This window comes from Equus przewalskii, chromosome 13 (assembly GCF_037783145.1).
Source record: "Equus przewalskii isolate Varuska chromosome 13, EquPr2, whole genome shotgun sequence".
NCBI lineage: Eukaryota > Metazoa > Chordata > Mammalia > Perissodactyla > Equidae > Equus > Equus przewalskii.
The window spans coordinates 213,542-234,214 of NC_091843.1; the positions used below are offsets into that span (position 1 = coordinate 213,542).

General features: G+C 39.5%; 1 long non-coding RNA gene across 2 annotated transcripts; it reads right to left on the minus strand.

Annotated features, from left to right (window-relative positions):
• Positions 1-17,782: 17,782 nt before the first annotated feature.
• Positions 17,783-20,673, minus strand: LOC139075018 (uncharacterized). Of its 2 annotated transcripts, XR_011525011.1 has the most exons (4): positions 20,543-20,673; positions 20,137-20,181; positions 19,280-19,326; positions 17,783-18,035 (listed from the first exon to the last, which is right to left on the minus strand). It is a non-coding gene; the product is annotated as an uncharacterized lncRNA (long non-coding RNA). The 2 variants fall into 2 exon arrangements; XR_011525010.1 differs by lacking the exon at positions 20,543-20,673 and having other exon boundaries at positions 20,137-20,277.

Genomic DNA, 20,673 nt, shown 5'->3' on the forward strand with positions numbered 1-20,673 from the left:
GTGTGTTGGGTGCTTAGATTTACAAGTGTCGTATCCTCTTGTTGGATTGTTCCTTTATCATTATGTACTGCCCTTCTTTGTCTCTTGTTACAGTTTTTGTTTTAAAGTCTATTTTGTCTGATGCAAGTATGGCTACCTCAGCTTTCTTTTCATTGCCATTGATATGGAGTATCTTTTTACATTCCTTCACTTTCAGTTTGTGTGTGTCTTTAGATCTCATGTGTGTCTCTTGTATGCAGCATATATATGGGTCTTGGTTTGTTATCCAATCTGCCACCCTATGCCTTTTGATTGGAGCATTTAGTCCACTGACATTTAAAGTAGCTAGTGATAAATATGTATTAATTGACATTTTGTTACTTTTTTTTCTGGGTGCTTTAGTAGTTCTCTGTTCCTTTCTTCTTCTCTTGCTCTCTTCCCTTGTGGTTTGATGGCTTTCTTTAGTAATATATTTGACTTCCTTTCTCTTACTTATTTGTTTAGTTATTATAGGTTTCTGGTTTGTGATTACCATAAGATTCATATATAATAATCTACACATATAGCAATCTATAATGAGTTGATTGTCTCTTTAGTTTGACCTCTTTCTAAAACCTCTACTCTTTTACTCCTCTCCTCCCACATTTTATGTTTTTGACATCATATCTAGCCTCTTATTTGTGTGTGTATATCCATTACCCTCTTATCATTGAAATAGGTAGTTTTAGTACTTTTGTCTTTTAACCTTCATAATATTTTCATAGGTGGTTGATCTGCTATCTTTACTACATTTTTGCCTTTACTAGTAATTTTATTGCCTTTTTTAAAAAATAATTTTCTTATTCCTATTTGTGATCTTCTCTTTACCATTTAAATGAGTTCCTTTAGCATTTCTTGTAGAACTGGTTTCTTGGTGATAAACTCCTTTAGTTTTTCTTGTCTGGAAAACTCTTTCTCTCCTTCCATTCTGAATGATAACCTTGCTGGGTAGAGTATTTTTGGCTGTAGGTTTTTTCCGTTCAGCCCTTTAAGTAAACATATCATGCCACTCCCTTCTAGCCTGTAAGGTTTCAGCTGAGAAGTCAGCTGATAACCTTATTGGGTTTCCTTTGTATGTTACTTGTTACCTTTCTCTTGCTGCTTTTAGGATTCTCTATCATTAATTTTGGACATTTTAATTATAATGTGTCTTGGTGTGGGCTTCTTTGGGTTCATCTTGTTTGGAGTTCTCTGTTCTTCCTGTACTTGGATGTCTGGTTCCTTCTTAGGTTAGGAAGGTTTTCAGCTACTATTTCTTCAAATAGATTCTATGCCCCTTTGTCTCTCTCTTCTTCTTCCAGGACACCTACAATATGAATGTTAGTGAAGTTGATATTGTCCCAGTCTTCCCTTAGACTGTTCTCCTTCTTTTTAATTCTTTTTTCTGTTCAGCTTGGGTGATTTCCTCTAGTCTTTCGTCCAGCTTGCTTATCTGTTCTTCTGTAATGTCTACTCTGCTATTGAGTCCCTATAGTGAATTTTTTGTTTCCAGTACTGTATTCTTCAGTTCTGATTGGTTCTCTTTTATATTTTTCAGTTTTTTGTTACATTCTCACTGTGTTCATCCAGTCTTCTCCCAAGATCAGTGAGCATCCTTATGACTTTTTGCTTAAATTCTTTGTCAGGTAGATTGCTTATTCTGTTTCATTTAGTACTTTTCTGGAGTTTTGCCCTGTTCCCTTTCTTGGAGTGTATCCTTTTGTCTCCTCATTTTGCCTCTTTTCTGTACTTATATCTATGTATTAGGTGGATCAGCTACATATCCTGATCTTGGGGAACTGGCCTTATGTAGGAGATACCTTTTGAGGCCCAGCAGTGTGCTTCCCTCTCATCACCAGCCCAAATGTTCCAGGAGTGTCCCCTGTGTGGGCTACATGTGCCCTCCTTCTTTGGCAGGGTTGCTCTTGCTGTAGGTACCCAAGGAGTCTAGGCCTACCCCCCAGTTGGCTGTTTGTAAATCAGGTTTGGGGAGCCCCAGCACAATTGGCTGCAAGCTCTAATAGCACACTCCTGTTGCAGTTTTTTTGGTGAGTAGGCCACCAGTGTGGCTGGTTGCTAGGCTCAGGGGCTTACAATTTCTGTGGGCCAGGGGCCTGCAAAGCTGTTGTCAGTTCTCTCAGGATTGCGGCTGAGTGGGGCTGGCCCCAAGGCATGGGAGTACCCAGTTTTTTCAGGCTTTGGAAGGCAGGGCCAATCCCCTATGTGTCTGTTTGAGAAGCATAGGTCTTCTGCCGCTGATAAGCCCCACCCTCAACAGGTCCACACCACTGTTAACACAGTCTTGGCCCATGCACATGTCCCGACACCTGAGAGCATACCCATTCACCCCACTGCAGAGGCCCCCACACACTCCACCAATGCCCCACCCACTCCACCTGCTCCTCATGCCCACCCTGCCCCACAGAGGTGGACACAGTCTCCTGCCTGAAGAGGATCCATGTACCCAGGCTATGTAGGCCAACAAGCAGCCTGAGGGCTTGCTGTTGCATGGGGCAAGTCCCTAGGGTGGCCTACCTGCCCTGGCTGAGCTGGATTAAATCTGTGCTATAGTGGGTGTGGCAGACCCCTGGGCTAATAGGCCAGGGGAAGAAAACTCCAGTGGCAACTGCCAATGTCTGTCACCATGCCTATACTAGGTCACAGTAATGGCTGCTGCCAATGTCTCAGTCTCCAAAGAGGTCTTCCCTCTCACCAAGATGCACCCAGAGCCTACCAGATGAGTCTCTTTTCACCTATGGACTATGCACCTTTCTGGTGATTTTAGATTGCTTCCTGAGGTAGGTGAATTTGTGTGTGGGCCCTTTAACAGCTAGGTTTTTCTGCTTATGTTGATAGTTTTTCTAGGGGTATTCCCTGCCATAGTTAATAGCCAGCAAAGCCAGATACCATGAGACTCATCTTGGTTATGCTAAGTCTGAAGGATGCTTATAGCAATAATGCTTCTCCACTCCTCCAGGGAAGGCTGCATACCTTATGGTGGCTCCTGGCTGACTGTGAAGCTCTGTGACTCATGAAGGTGGCTTTTTTCTCTCCAGACAGGAATTTCTGCCTCTTCTGCCTCAGTTAGGACTGTCCCTTGTTCTAGGGGTTCTTTTTATCCAGTTTTCAGTTCTCTTTCAGGGATAATTTTTCCAAGAATTGCTATAACCTGGTTGTGTTCATGGGAGAAGGTGAGTTCAGAGTCTGTCTACACTGCCATCTTGACAAGATCTTCAATGAGTTTTTAAAAAGTTGCATTCCATTGATTACTTGATCTTTCTAAAGGCCCATGAAAACGCATACTGAAGGATTCGATTGGATGAGCTCCAGGAGGCACCATATCTTAGCTTCATAGATTATTTCCTGTCAGAGAGAGACAGGAACCCCTCTGGCTACTGTGAAATGGAGCCCACAAAGCACAACATGACAGACAGAATCTGAATTCAAGAGGTACACTTTCATTCTGAACAATTCTCACTTGGAGGAGGCTACTGGTGAGAATGAGCCACTGTCACACAGAATAGTTAGGAGGAAATGTTGCAAATATTCCAGCAAAGAAGTAGGAACTTGGGAAATAAATATGCAAATAATAAGTGAAGAATGCTCACCAAAGCCATACCGAGGGGCCAACTGGCCATCTGCTCCACTGTCACCTTCTTGGGATGTGAATGTGTTTCTTAATGCAGTTCACTTGCTCATTCAGTCAATGTTTATTGAATCCTCACTATGTACCAGAAACTGTTCTGGGCCTTGGAGATGCCAACAGGAATATGAGACACAGTCCTTGTCCTTGAGAGATTTCAGTCTTCTGGCATGAGAGACAAGGAGACAACTACACCAAGTGATAGCTGTCCAGCAATGTTAACAACGTGCTTTGGAGTCATTGCAGAGAACACCCTGCTCTTCCTGTGGGGTTCACAGAGGACTTCATAGAGGAGGTGACAGGATGAACAACATATGGTTTTTGTGCCCATATTAGCAGTATGGCTGCCAATACTGGGAGGGAGGGAATGTTCCAGAATGAGATGGCTTGAGACTCATGCTAAAATAGCTTTATAGCATGGACCCGATTTTGGATTCCAGCTGTTCCAGGTACAGGATATGTGACCTGAGAAAAGTCATCTGATGTGTCAGTACCTCTGTTGTCCAGCTATTAAATGACAGGAATCTTATCTACCTTATAGGGTCACTCTCAGCATTAAGGGCACCTGCCCAGGATTGATAAGTGGTATCTCTCATTACAAAGATCTCAGTAAAATCTGCTGAATGATGAATATAAGTATTTTCTCTATATAGTAAATCTTTTTAAGTTACATAATGTGGTTGGGTCCGGATATTTGTAGAATTTATGGGGATAAGGAAGGCTGCTTTCCTAAACTAGTGACCTCAAGGACTCCATGGAAGCTGTGTACATGTCATTTTAACTTCATTCATTCAATAAATTCTGTGCTGGGAACTGCTCTAGTGATGGCAGAAGTGGTTTTCTAGGTCCAGGCACCACTGGCTACCCGTTTTCATGATGGAACCACAGTGCCAGATCCCCATAGCTCATCTCTTCATCTTGGTTTTGCCACAGAAGGAGCAAGTGTACTTGGCATACTGGGTGATTTCAATTTCTTCACCATCTTCCTCAGGGAGGCACCACTAAAGGTTCCAAATTTACTGATGATTCTGACATTCTTGTTGTGTTTAGCCATGTTGACACAAACTAGTTCCCATTCCAGAGCTAAAATAAAGCTAGTATTGATTTTAGTGGGTTCCAGTTCTTGGGTTTCATCCTAATGATCATACTTTAATTTCTACACATCTGATATCTTTTATTTGGATTCAGGGATATGGAAAATACACTTTCTTAAGGATATTGAAGCACTACACTGAAGAAGTGTCAATTAAAAACTTGGCCATTGATGCCACTTCTGTATAATTTTTAAGATCTTACAAACATAGAGAAAATCCTGTGGTAGGGCTTTTCAGAGTTTCATAATTTCATGAAGTTATTTTTTTCTTTCACCAATTGAGAAGACAACATCCTTACTTAATCAATTTCAATTCTTCTTTTCTTTCTAAAATAATAATTTTCATTTGGAAAGAGACCTAAGTCAGTGTTTTCATGAAGGGAAGGAAAGGTAGTGCAAAGAAAAGTACTAAATGGGATTGTCAGGAAGGAAAGAAGAAAGCCAGAGTGATGGGGCCTGAAGAAGTAAAGGCAGGGAAAAGTGAAACAATGAGAGGAAAGAGAAATATTAAAAAAAAATCAGAATAAATAGCACAAAGAAAAATGCCTATATATGTTAGAGGAATGTAAAACCATTATTATAGGAAAGAAGCACATAAAAAAGGAGATTAAAAACATCTCAGTGTCACCTTTGAAATGGAAATATACAAAATTAAACTAAGTGCCTTCAAATTTTCCATGTGGAACCAGAAAAAATCTATTTGTTATGAATGTATCTGACTTAGGAAAAGCAACCACTGTCTCGGCTCTTAAATATTATGGCGATTTAAGTCCCATAGATATTTCATCTTAGAAGGTCTTAAGAATCATGCAATAGTTTGTAATAAAAAAAAATCAGCATCATGTTTTGATCTTCTAAACCTGATTCGTGAATTTTGCTTACTGCAATCATATAACAAATTAGGAAGTTCCTTTGATTCATTTATATTTTTAACAAATCAATTCACAGAAAGGTCCAGAAAAAAAAATTTTAGCAAAGCTGAACGTAATTTAAAAATTTGTGTTTATCACCAGATCATGAGGAAATGTCAAACATAGTGATAATCTCATTTGAAAATGAGATTAGCTAAAAAGCACATATTAAAATATGATTGGTAAGTTAGGTTTTTCTAAAGCCAGAAAAGTTAAAATACAACAAATTCTGGGTTTAGTATAAATAAAATATTAGAACTTAAGATAGTGTTGTGAATTTTATTTATTTATTTTTGAGGAAGATTAGCCCTGAGCTAACTACTACCAATCCTCTTTTTGCTGAGGAAGACTGGCCCTGAGCTAACATGAGTACCCATCTTCCTCTACTTTATATGTGTGACACCTACCACAGCCTGGCTTTGCCAAGCAGTGCCATGTCAGCACCTGGGATCTGAACCAGCAAACCCCAGGCCACTGAAGCGGAACATGTGCACTTAACCACTGCGCCACTGGGCCAGCCCCCAATGTTGTGAGTTTTAATACACAAACTTTCACTTTTCAATATTTTTCGATTACTTTAAAGTTGTAGAATAATTAATAACACAAATGAGTGAAATCATATATTGGGAGGCAGCCTTGTTTCCTTTGCTGTGGACTACAGTATGGCTTCATGGAATACTAGCCAATCTCAAACATTTTTATATTAGTTTTATGAATGTGTATGCTTCCCTCTGTCTGAAACTGAATCAGGATTTCTCCCCAGAAACAATCCTGAATGAAAATAATACAGGATGCTATGAATTTGATCCTTGAAAACCCTCAGTGAATGGATAATTTTACAAATTAATTCCTGTTGAAATATTGTGAGAAAGTAAAGGATAAAGCAAGTGAGAACATTGAAAATGAAAGGTTCTATACTCTCTGTTTAGAAAAGTGTCCAGGAGAAACTGCAGCAAAGCCCTGTCCTCAGCAGTCAGGGCCAAGGCCAGGAAGTTTTTTCCTCCTGGTGGACTTGGCCCCAAGTTGTCCCAAAGCTGCAGCGGCACCTCCTGGACACAGTGCTGACGTCCACAGGCGGACCACTCCTGCACTCTCAGCAGACAGAACTGACAGATTCGGGTGCTGCGTGGGGCCAGGGGGTGCAGCCCAGGAAGCTCAAACCTAGCTATCAGTGGTGGCTGTGGCCTCGGCAGTTCTTGTGAATGGCTGAAATTCAGGACTCAGATTATTCAATGCCATGATTTGGGAAGTTCAAACAGAAATGGAGTCCATTGTTCTGTTCCCAGATGGGAATTTATAGAGATAGCACGAAACTAAGTTCAAAGTCAATATACAAAATTCAGTTGATTTTCTATATACCAGTAACAAATAATTGGAATATGAAACAATACCATTTACAATATGCATACACACAAAGAAATCCTCAAGTGTAAATCCAATAAAATATTTACAGATCTCTGTGGAAAAAAATATGAGACATTCTTAAAAGCAATGAAGAAAACATAAATCAAGATATAATCCTTGTTCATGATCAAAAGTCACAATATTATTAAGATGTCAATTCTTCTTAAATTGATCTAAAGATCCAGTGAAATTCCAATAAAAATCTCACCAAGCTATTTTGTAGATATTGACAAACTCATTTTAAACCTTGAGTAGTCTAGACAATCCTGATGGAGAACAAGTTGATGAACTCATACTTCTCAATTTCAAGATTAATTACAAAGCTACAATAATCAAGAGACTGTGATATTTTAAAATGAATAGACACATATGTAAATGAAAAAGCATGGAAAGTCCACAAGTAGACCTACACAAATACAGACAACTTAACCTTAGTCAAAGGAATAAATGCGCTTCAACACAAGAAAAGACAGCCTTTTAGTCTTTTAGTCTCTAGTCATCATCAACTAGTGATGATGATACAAAAGGAGACCATATGGAAATAAGTGAACAAGACACAAACTTTCCACTTTAGACATAAATTTACTCAAAATCATTCATCAATTTAAATGTAAAGTGCAAAACTATAAAAATTACAGTGGGAAACTTAGAAGAAAATCTTCACGATATATAATTTGGTGATTAGTTTTCATATAAAACACAAAAAGCACAATCCATGAAGAAAAAAACTGTTAATGTGGACTTGATTAAATTTAAATTGTCCACTCTGTGAAAGACAGTGTTCAACAAATGGAAAGACAAGCTCCTAACTAGGAGAAAATGCTTGTAAAACACATATCTGAGGAAAGACTTGCATGAAAAATATTCAAAGAACTAGTCAAACTCCACAATAAGAAAACGAACACTCCAAATTAAAATAAAGAGACCAAAATGTGAATAGACAACTTACAAAATATATATATACATGGGAAATAAGCATATATAAATTGATCAACAATATGGAATTATTGGAAAATAAAATGCATTGTGCATTAAGAAAAAGCAAATTAAAACACCAATGAGAGGACGTCAGCATCATGGCAGAGTGAGCTCTTCCCTAGGAATCTCCCTTCTAAAATACAACAAAAAGGACATTCAAACACCAACAGAGGACACACACACAACACAGGAGATGTCTGGGAGACCCACACAGCCATATGCCTGAAGGTGGTGGTGGGGCTGGATCCTTCAGAGGAAGTTGAAGCTGCTTGGCAGGGGCTCTGTGGAGAGAGAGGGGCCATGGCTGGGAGAGGGACACAGCTGGGGAGAGGTGCTCCGTTCCTGCCTGGTGCTCCAGCCCTGTGCTCCAGCCCCACATTCACTGGGAGAATGGTACAGTGAGAGAGGGGCCAGCTAGGGGAGGGGCACAGCTGAGGAGAGGCACTCTGTTCCTGCCTGGCACTCCAGCTCCGCATTCCAGCCCTATGTTCACCAGGAGAGTGGCACAGTGAGACAGTGGTCGGCTAGGGGAGAGGCACAGCTGGGGAAAGGCAGTCTGGTCCTGCCTGGTGATCCAGCCCTGTGCTCCAGCCCTGTGCTCCAGTCACACAATTGCTGGGAACACCACACAGAGAGAGACACAGTGGCAGGTGGAGCCCTGTGAGCGCCCAGAGCACCACACAGAGAGAGAGGCAGTGGTTGGGGGAGGCATGCAGGTGTAAGAAAGTGCTCCTTATCCCACCTGTTACTCCAGCCCTGGTATCACCCAGAGCACTGCACAGAGTTAGAAGCAGAGGCTGGAGGAAGCACAGGGGAAGGAGAGCACCCCTTCTCCTGCCCAGTGATCCAGATCTGCCACCGGCCAGAGCAGGGGAGCCGCGGATCGTGCTGGGCCCAGAATACACAGTGCCTGATCCTCACCCAGTGGAGGCACGTGGCAGTAGCAACCAGATAATAATGCCATGCAGAGGCAAAAATCCACACCATCAAGCAGTATGAGAAAATATATCACATCTCCAGACCAGAAGGAAAATGACAAGTACCCAGAAACCAACCCCGATGACACAGAAATCCATAACCTAAATGACAAAGAATTCAAAATAGCTATCATTAAAAAACTCAGTGAGTTACAAGGAAACACAGAAAGTCAAATTAATGAATTCACGAGCTTCTGCACAAAAGAGATTGAAACTTTAAAGAAGAACCAATCAGAAATGTTGGAGATGAAAAACACAATGGATGAGATTTTAAAAAATACGGACTCCCTAAACAACAAAACTGACAAAATGGAAGACCGAATTAACAATTTAGAAAATAATACTATAGAAATGCTTCACAGGGAGGAGTAGAGAAAAGTAAAACTAAAAAGAAATGGAGAGGCTCTCAGAGAAATATTTGACTCAATTAGAAAATGCAACATAAGGATTATAGGTATACCAGAGGGGGAAGAGAAGGAGAATGGAGCAGAAAGCTTGTTCAAAGAAATAGTAGCAGAGAATTTCCCAAACCTGGGGAAGGAGATGGAAATCCATGTGAAAGAGGCTACCAGAACTCCCAACTATGTTAATGTAAAAAGACCTACTGCAAGACATATAGTAGTAAACCTGGCAAAAGTCAATGACAAATAAAAAATATTAAGGGCAGCAAGGAAGAAGAAAATAACTCACAAAGGAACCCCTATCAGGCTTTCAGTGGATTTCTCAGCAGAAATCTTACAGGCTAGGAGAGAGTGGAATGATATATTCAAAATCCTGAAAGACAAAAATTTCTAGCCAACAATACTCAATCAGCGAAAATCTCCTTCAGATATGACAGAGAAATAAAAACTTTCCCAGATAAACAAAAGCTAACGGAGTTCATTGCCACAAGACCCCCACAAAAAGAAATCCTGGAGAAGGCTCTCATACCTGAAAAAAAAAAAACAACAGAAAAAGGGCTACAAAGCCCTGAGCAAGGAGATGAATAGGTATGCAACAATCAGAAATCAGCAGCCCTCTATCAGATCAGGTTGGTAAACACTTAACTCTTACATCAAGGATAAAGAAAAGGGAAGCACCAAAATAAAAATATCATCAGCTTGACCACAAACTCAAAACACAAGATGGAGTAAGATATGACAAAAATAACTTAGAAGGGGAAGATGAGAGGGATGGCACTGGTATAGTCTAAAGAAATAAGAGGCCATCAGAAAATAGACTATCTCATCTTTGAGAATTTTTACATGAACCTAATGGTAACCACTAAACAAATAATTAGAACAGAAACATATACAATAAACAAGGAGAATATGAAGAAAACCAACATAGAAAACTACCTAATCAAATCAGTAGCCTGATATACATGGGACAAGAAACAAAGGAAATGCAGAAGAACTGGAAAATGTGCAATAAGATTGCAGTATTAAGCCCTCATATATCAATAATCATCTAAATGTAAATGGACTGAATTCTCCCCTCAAAAGACACAGAGTGGCAGGATGGATTAAAGAACAAGACTCAACAAGATGCTGCCTCCAGGAAACACATCTCAGCTCTAAAGACAAACATAGGCTCAGAGTGAAGGGATGGAAGACGATACTCCAAGCTAATGGCAAACAAAAGAAAGCAGGTGTTGCCATACTTATATCAGACAAAGTAGACTTCAAGATAAAACAGTTAAAGAGAGACTTAGAGTGGCAGTATATAATGATAAAAGGGACTCTCCACCAAGGAGACATAACACTTATAAACATATATACACCCAACACAGGAGCACGAAAGTACATAAAGCAACTACTAACAAACCTAAAAAGAGATATTACCAACAACACAATAACAGTAGGGGACCTCGAAACCCCACTTACTTCAATGGATAGATCATCCAGACAAAAAGTCAACAAGGAGATAGTGGAATTAAACAAAAAGCTAGACCAGATGAACTTAATAGATATAAATAGAGCACTCCATCCAAAAACAGCAGAGTATACCATCTTCTCAAGAGTGCATGGAACATTCTCAAGGATAGACCATATATTGGGAAATAAGGCAAACCTCAATAAACTTAAGAAGATTGAACTGATATCTACTATCTTCTCTGACCATAATGCTATGAAACTAGAAATCAACTACAAGAAAAAAGCAGGGAAAGGAACAAAAATGTGGAGACTAAACAAGATGCTACTGAACAACCAATGGGTCATTGAAGAAATAAAAGGAGAAATCAAAAAATGTTTGGAGGAGGCTGGCCCCACGGCCGAGTGGTTAAGTTTGTGTGCTCTACTTCAGTGGCCCAGGGTTTAACCAGTTTGGATCCAGGGTGTGGACATGGTACTGCTCGTCAAGCCATGCTGAGGTGGCATCCCACATGCCACAACTAGAAGGACCCACAACTAAAAATATACAACTATGTACCAGGGGGCTTTGGGAAGAAAAGGGAAAAATAAAATCTTAAAAAAAAAAATTAGAGACAAATGAAAACAAAAAAACACCATACCTACTCATATGGGATGCAGCAAAAGCAGTCCTAAGAAGGCAATTTATAGCACTACAGGCTCACGTTAACAAATAAGAAAAAGCTCAAATAAACAATCTTAAATTACACCTAACAGAATTAGAAAAAGAAGAACAAATAAGGTTCAAACTCAGTAGAAGGAATAAAATAATAAAAATTAGAGCAGAAATAAACAAAATTGAAACAAAAAAAGACTGTAAAAAGGATCAATGAAACAAGGAGCTGGTTCTTTGAGAAGACAAACAAAATTGACAAACCCTTAGCCAGACTCACTAAGAAAAAAAGAAAATTAGAAATGAAAGAGGAGAAATTACAATGGATACCACAGAAATACAAAAGATTATAAGAGAATATTATGAAAAACTGTATGCCAACAAACTGGACAATCTAGAAGAAATGGATAAATTCTTAGACTCTTACAACCTCCCAAGACTGAATCAAGAAGAAATAGAGAATCTGAATAGACCAATCACAAGTAAAGAGATTGAAACAGTTATCAAAAACCTCCCCAAAAATAAAAATCCAGGGCTAGACGGCTTCTCAGGAGAACTCTACCAAATATTCAAAGAAGATTTATTACCTATTCTTCTCAAACTATTCCAAAAAATTGAGGAAGATGGAAATGTTCCTAACACATTCTACGAGGCCAACATCACTCTGATATCAAAGCTAAAGACAACATAAAGAATGAAAATTACAGGCCAATATCACTGATGAACATAAATGCAAAAATCCTGAACAAAATATTGGCAAACTGAGTACAGAAATAAATTAAAAAGATCACACACCATGATCAAGTGGGATCCATACCAGGGACACAGGGATGGTTCAACGTCTGCAAATCAATCAATGTGATACACCACATCAACAAAATGAGGAACAAAAACCACATGATAATCTCCATAGATGCAGAGAAAGTATTTGACAAGATCCAACATCCATTCATGATAAAAACTCTCAATAAAATGGGTATACAAGGAAATTACCTCAATATAATAAAGCCCATATATGACAAAACCACAGCCAACATCATACTCAGTGGGCAAAAACTGAATACCATCCCTCTGAGAACAGGAACAAGACAAGTGTGCCCACTCTCACCACTCTTATTCAACATAGTACTGGAGGTTTTGGCCAGAGCAATTAGGCAAGAAAAAGAAATCAAAGGAATCCAAATAGGCACTGAAGAAGTGAAACTCTTGCTGTTTGCAGATGACATGATTTTATATATAGAAAACCCTAAAGAATCCATCGGAAAACTATTAGAAATAATCAACTACTATAGCAAAGTTGCAGGGTACAAAGTCAACTTACAAAAATAAGCATTTCTCTACTCAAATAACAAACTAACAGAACAAGAACTCAAGAATACAATCCCATTTACAATCGCAACAAAAAGAATAAAATATCTAGGAATAAATGTAACCAAGGAGGTGAAAGACTTATACAATGAAAACTATAAGTCATTGTTGAAAGAAATCAGTGATGACATAAACAAAGGGAAAGATATTCCATGCTCATGGATTGGAAGAATAAACATAGTTAAAATGTCCATATTACCTAAAGCAATCTAAAACTTAAATGCAATCCCAGTCAGAATCCCAATGACACCCTTCATGGAAATAGAACAAAGAATCCTAAAATTCATATGGAACAACGAAAGACCCCAAATACCCAAAGAAATCCTGGAAAAAAAAGAACAAAAATGGAGGCATAGCAATCCCTGACTTCAAAATGTATTACAAAGCTATGGTAATCAAAAAGCATGGTACTGGTACAAGAACAGACACACAAATCAACGGAACAGAATTGAAAGCCCAGAAATAAAATCACACATCTATGGACAGCTAATCTTCGACAAGGGAGCTAAGAACATACACTGGAGAAAGGAAAGCCTCTTCAATAAACGGTGATGGTAAAACTGGATAGCTACATGCAAAAGAATGAAAATAGACCATTATCTTTCCCCATGCACAAAAATAGACTCAAAATGGACCAAAGACTTGAAGGTAAGACCTGAAACCACAAAACTTCTGGAAGAGAACATAAGCAGTACACTCTGTGACATTAGACTTTAAAGGATCTTTTCAAACACCATGTCTACTCAGGCAAGGGAAACAAATGAAAAAACAAACAAGTGGGACTTCATCAGACTAAAGAGCTTCTGGAAGGCAAAGAAAACCAAAATCAAAATGAAAAAACAACCCACCAACTGGGAGAAAATATTTGCAAATCATATATCTGATAAGGGATTAATCTCCATAATATATAAAGCACTCACATAAATGAACTACAAAAAACAAATACAATCAAAAAGTGGACAGAGGGGGCTGGCCCAGTGGTGCAGCAGTTAAGTGCGCATGTTCCACTTCAGCAGCCTGCGGTTTGCAGGTTCGAATCCTGGGTGTGGACATGGCACCGCTTGGCAAGCCATGCTGTGGTAGGTGTCCCACATACAAAGAGGAGGATTGGCATCAGATGTTAGCACAGGGCTAATCTTCCTTTAAAAAAAAAAAGTGTGCAGAGGATATGAACAGATATTTTTCCAAAGAAGATATGCAGATGGCCAATAGGGACATGAAAAGATGCTCAACATCACTAATCATCAGAGAAATGCAAATAAAAACTACACTTAGATATCATCTGACACCCATTAGAATGGCTACAATTACCAAGACAAAAAACAACAAATGTTGGCTAGGTTGTGGAGAAAAGGGAACCCTCATACACTGCTGGTGGGAATGCAAACTGGTACAGCCACTATAGAAAACAGTATGGAGATTTGTCAAAAAATTAAAAATAGAAATACCATATGACCCAGCTATCCCACTACTGGGTATTTACCCAAAGAACTTGAAATCAACAATTCAAAGAGACTTATGTACCTCTATGTTCATTGCAGCATTATTCACAATAGCCAAGATGTGGAAGCAACCCAAGTGCCCATCAACTGAGGATTGGATAAAGAAGATGTAGTGTATATATACAATGGAATACTACTCAGCCATAAAAAAAGACAAAATCGTCCCATTTGCAACAACATGGATGAACCTTGAGGGCATCACATTAAGCAAAATAAGCCAGAGAAAGACAAACACCATATGATTTCACGCATATGTGGACTATAAACAAACTTATAGACAGAGAGAATAAAGTAGTGGTTACGGGGGAAAAGGGAGTGGAGGCTGGGCACAAGGGGTGAAGTGCTGGGGTCCAGCCTTGGCAGAGTCCAGGTTCCCGCGGGAGAGATGGCGTCGGCGAAAGTGTAAGTGCTAGACGTGAGACTCGATGCAGTTGCAAGCAAGTCCAATTTATTTCGGGGACAGGGTACACTTATATAGGGAAAAATCACACGAGGTGGTCTAACTATTGTTGTCATGGGAACAATAGATGAGGGGCAGTGGGTGACTAAAGGTAATAAGCAAAGGTGGTTATCTACATACCAGATGTGCAGCATACATATCGATTGTTTAGGAAGAGGTTACATAGCTTCAGGGTCTTCAAAGAAGTTAGGAGGACAGCGAGTATATAATTAACGGAATATAGACCCCCTCATCCTTGGGGGCTGCTGCTTGTTCTTTGAGGTATGTTTATTGCTAGTTCTGCCTGTTTTTACAAGGCTTCCAGGACAGAGGGAAGACGTTAATCAGTAATAGGCTTTAGAAAGGAGGACAAAGGATTCTGCTTCAAGAATTATGTTCCCTGGAGAAGTGTCTTGCATGATTCTCCTTCCATTGCCAGACCTTGTTACAATACAATGGCAGCTAGATTGGGGGAATGCTTCCCACAGTGAAGGAGCATACTTATATGGTGTATGACAAACAATAATGTCCAATTGAAATCTCACTATGTTGTAAGCTATTATGACCACAATAAAAAAAAATACCAATGAGATACCCTACTCTTCTAGTAGAATAGCTAAAACCCAAAAACTGACAATACCAATTACTGGTGAGGATGTGGGACAACAGGAAAGCTCACTCATTGCTGATGAGAATACAAACAGCACAACCTCTTGAGAAGACATCTTGCCAATTCTTGTGAAGCTAAGCATAGTGTCACCATATGGTACACCAATTGTGCCCCAGTGTATTTACCCAACTGCTGTGAAAACATACATCCACATACAAGCCACTAAGAACACATATAAAGCAGCTTTATTCACAATGGCCAAAACCTGGAAGGAACCAAGATGTCCTTTAACAGGTGAGTGACACCTAAGTGCGAGACAGTGGGTGAAGACACTGGAGGTAGACATGGGCTACAGGCACAGGATAAGGAGACACGAGTTCAGACAGGGGCTAGAGGAACAGTAAAGGAAAACACTGGTTGTCTAGATGGACTGGAGGCACAGAGAATGTAGACAAATGAGCTGGTATGGGCTGAAGCACAGGAGACAGGCACACTCAGGGGTGGAATGGGATACAGACACATGGAGTGAGAGAGACATGTGAGGCCTGGTATCGAATGTGGGCACAGGAGATAGAGACAGTCGAGGAAAGATATGTGCTGCAGGTACAGGGGAGAAGGACGTTAGTTGTCTGACACGGGTTTTAGAGACAGGGGATAGAGACTCATATGGGTTGGCATGAGCTGCAGGAACAAGGAATGGAGACTTTTGAGAGCTGGTATGGGCAGAGGGGAGAGAAAACCTTGACAACACAAAAGGGCAGATGTAAGCTGCAGTTACATGAGATGGTGACACTCGACAGAAGATACAGGCTTCAGGGAGAGGGATGGAGACACATGAAGGCTGGCATGGTTGGAGGCACATGGGCGGCAGACCCCGTGGGGCAGACATGGCTTGCAGCACAGACTTTAGAAATGCACTAGGGAAGACAAAAGATACCACCTACATCTGTGCTTAGACATGAATTGTGTATAGCCTTAAATGAATGTATGAGAATGGAAGAAAGACAGAAAATTAGTAATCTCAGCTTCTCTCTCAAGAAATAAAGAGAATCACGCAGAAATAAAAATACAGAATGGAAACAATAATAAAAATAAGGATCAGTGAAACAGAAAAATACAGAAACAAATCAGGCTAAAAGGTTTTTTAAAAAAATATTAAGAAAGTTAATAAACTACTAGCAAAACTGATTAAGGAAAAGAAAAAGAAATGAAACTCAAATGACCAGTATCAGAAATCACATAAGTATTCTCTATAGAGCCCTCAGATCTTGATGAGATACTTAGACCATTTTGTGAAATACTTAGTACTACAAAATAGACAACAAAGGTCAAAATTCATGTTACAAAAAACCAAGAAACTGAAACTAACACAAAAAATAACATAAAATAGGAAAACTCATATGAACTAAATAAACTGGATTAAGGGCCAGCCCCATGGCTGAGGGGTTAAGTTCACACCCTCTGCTTCAGCAGCCCTGGGTTTCTCAGGTCCAGATCCTGGGCACAGACGTGGCACTGCTCGTCAGGCCATGCTGAGGTGGCATCCCACATAGGACAGCAAGAAGGACCTACAACTAGAATATACAACTATAAGCTGGGGGACTTTGGGGAAAAGTAAAAGAAACAAAAAAGATTGGCAACAGATGTTAGCTCAGGTGCCAATCTTAAGAAAAAAAAAAAGATTTTGTCATCCAGGGGCCAGCCCCGTGGCCAAGTGGCCACATGCTCTGCTTCCATGGCCCAGAAATTTACTGGTTCAGGTCCTGGGTGCAGACGTGGCACCGCTCATCAAGCCATGCTGAGGCAGCGTCTCACATAGCACAACAAGAAGGACCTACAACTAGAATATACAACTATGTACTGGGGGGCTTTGCAGAGAAGAAGAAGAAGAAAAAATAAAAATAAATAAATTGAATTAATTGTTAAAATGTCAAACCAACTAACCAAAAAAAAAAAAAACACAAGAAACACCTTTCACAAGCAAAACTCTAGGTCTAGATTATAAAATATTCCAGACAATAGAGGGAGGAAGGAAGGAAAGGTTCAGATTCCAGATTAGACTGAGCACAAATCTAATATAGATTTTACTCACACTGAATACAGTACAAAGATGATTCTATTCCACACAGGACCTCTGAAGCCATCTTTCCACTATACTACCCAATAAATTGAACCTAGAGAAGAATAGGGGAAAAAAGCACAACACATTAAATATTTTTAATGCAGTGAAGAAACTGAGGTTATCTAAAGTGAAGAGGAAAATGCTAATAGGTGACAATTACCACCTTCAGTGTATGAGAAAGTCCACAGAAGGCTAAATTTAAAAAGTGGATTTAAAGTGAAAATTATTTTAACTAAACATGAAGAAAACTTTTATTATATAGTAAAGTAAAATATCAGGAAATCAACCAATCAATAAAAAACAATTACTGCATGTCATTGATTAGAGATATTAATAAGCAACAGAACTAGCTTCTGGAGGTTGTGGAGTCTTTGTCCTTGGAAACTTCTCAGAAACAAACATTAAGCCATTTGTCCTGGATAGACTTTAGACATTCTCCTGCCAGGGGTCAAGGACCATCCATGTTTCTTCCGTAATTTTAATCTGCTAAAGTAAATGAGAGAAGGCATGGTGAAGTCAATATGAGTGTGCTCCGGGGGGTTCCTGAGACGAGTGGTGGAGAAATAGTAAACACACCAGGGATGGTGTAGGGTTCCAAGAAGCAGAGCAATAAATGCACCTAAAGGGCCTGGGACATATTAGGTGCTTGGTAAATAATCATTGTTGTCACTAATAATTCATTTCCAATAGTTTTGGTAAAAGAAAGTTGGCTATTCTGTCAAAAAAAAAAAAACCTTACTCAAAAATATCTTAATCGACTGAGGATTCAGTACTCCCAGCTGGCTTGCTTTTTAACATTCTTTCCTAGCTGGGTAGGGGTTGAGGGAAATGAGCTGGGCAACTCTCAGGAGAGTCACAAGCTTGAACTCAGAGCCCTTTAGCCCCTGGACATTCAGAGGCCTCTAGATCCAAACGCCCTCACATTCAACGTGTGGGTGAATCTTGATTATGATTTTGATAGCTTTGGTTGTCTGCTCAAGCAAAGCATCCTTGGAAATCTAGGGTTTCTATGCCAGTGGTTCTCAACGTGTGGCTGGTCAGCAGTATCACCTGGGAACTGGTTAGAGATGTAAATTCTGGGGCCCACCCCATCCTACTGGATCATAAACTCTGGGACGGGCTCAGCATTCTGTGTTGTAGTGGACCTCCACGCAGTTCTAATGCATGCTGGGGTTTGAGAATCACTGCCTTAGGAGAAGCCAGTCTTAGGTACAAAGGAGGGTTTAGCAAGTATTCCTCTTTCATGAGGGCTTCTCCTGAGCCCTGTGGCCAAAGGAAGGATTCTCCTTTATAGCCACAGGAAGAACTATCGGCTCAAACTCCAGAGAGCCTTCTTCAGGAATTGTTCCTACATGATCAAGAGCTCTTAAATTTGGATTCAAAAAAGTATAAAAAATTGGTTCACTGTTCAAGAAATTCTCCTGCTTCAGAGTGAGGGTGGAGAAGTAGCTGAAACAGAGAAATTTTTCCCAGAACACTGATCTATCGTTTCTTGGTGGTAACCACTGAGTTCTTTCAGTGGAACTAATGACCAGGAAGGCTATGGTTATGTCTAATGTGTTAGAGGAGAAAGAAGTACAAAGATAAAGACAAAAAAAATAACAACAGGAGAGCGGGAGTGTAAGGAAGGGAGATAGAAACAGCAACCATCAGTAAGAGGTAGCGAGAGGTGGGAAAGGAATAGAACATGCAGGGGGAGAGAAGCAGGTGCCCCCCAGTAGGAAACGTACCTTTTGCTACCATGCACATGTGGCTTTCATAGGAAAGCATAAGATTTCTAAAAAGCAAACAAGATAAAAATGAATCCATCCAATTTAGCAATTTGTACTAAATATTAATCGATCAGGTCTGATCTCTCTGTCTTCCTTCTGCTTTATTTCATTCATACGTCTCAAATTCTACGTCCTGCCTTGTCTAAGTCTTCAGAAACACACAATTCAAACTTTCTCAACTGTTTAAATCATTTCAACTTCTTTCCTTGCCCTTCTGCCCATAACAGATGCCCTGCAGCATTAGATTACCTTTTAGTGCCTTTTTTAAAAAAAACTTGAAAAATAAGACTTTACTTTTTAAAAGTGATTTACAGAATAATTGGGAGATAGTACATAGAGCTCCACCCACCCACCCCACTGCCCGCTCCTCACTCTCCCCCATCCCCATTTCCCCTATTACTAACACCTTGGATTACTGTGATCCATTTGTTATAATGAATGAATACTGATACGCTATTAGGAACTACAGTCCCTAGTCTAAGGGTCACTCTTTGTATTGTACAGTTCCATGGCTTTTGACACATGTATAGTGACATGTATCCACCATTAAGTACAGAACAGTCTCACCACCCTAAAAATCATGAGCATCAGATTAGCTCATAATGGCTTTTTAAAATATTAACAATTGTAAGAATAACTTGAATTTTTACAATGAAAAATGTTCCGCAGGAACTAAGTTTTGTTACTCTCACTATTATGATCACTATTAGAAATAATGGAAAAACGAACTCCTATATAAATAGCAAAAATCACAAAATTTTAAAGATAAAAAGTATCTTGAAGATCAGCAAATCCAACATTCTTCAAGACCCTACCTTCCTCCAGTGTCTCAGCTTTCTGTCATTTATCTGCTGACTCCACTAAGGAGAAAGAAAGAAATAGATAAAGAAAAACAAAGCAAAAAACAAATTTTGGTTGTAAGTAGTGCTCTGAAGCCCAATTTAATCAAGCATGGATTCTTTCATTGCCTATTTGCATCAGGAACATAATCACTAGCTAGAGCCTAACTTGAGAATGTTCATTATGAAAGAAAGATGTCATAACTAAGAACAGAATGGAATTCACTGGTGCTTTATTCCTGGGACAGTTGTAGGATTAAGTCAGGACACACTGTGAGCGTGACAAACAAGTTCTATATGTTTTTCTTCTCCAAGACTATGGACTTCAGCAACAATTTATAACCATGTACTTTGGAACAATGAAAAACAATTAAACAATTACCTTGAATATTTTGCCCTCAGATTCATTAGTCTTTAAAATATAAATTGTGCAATTTAGATGAGTGAAAGACTATGGAGGCTTCTAGAATGTCACTTTAGGTCCTCTGGAAGTGAAGAATTGAGTTTATAAAG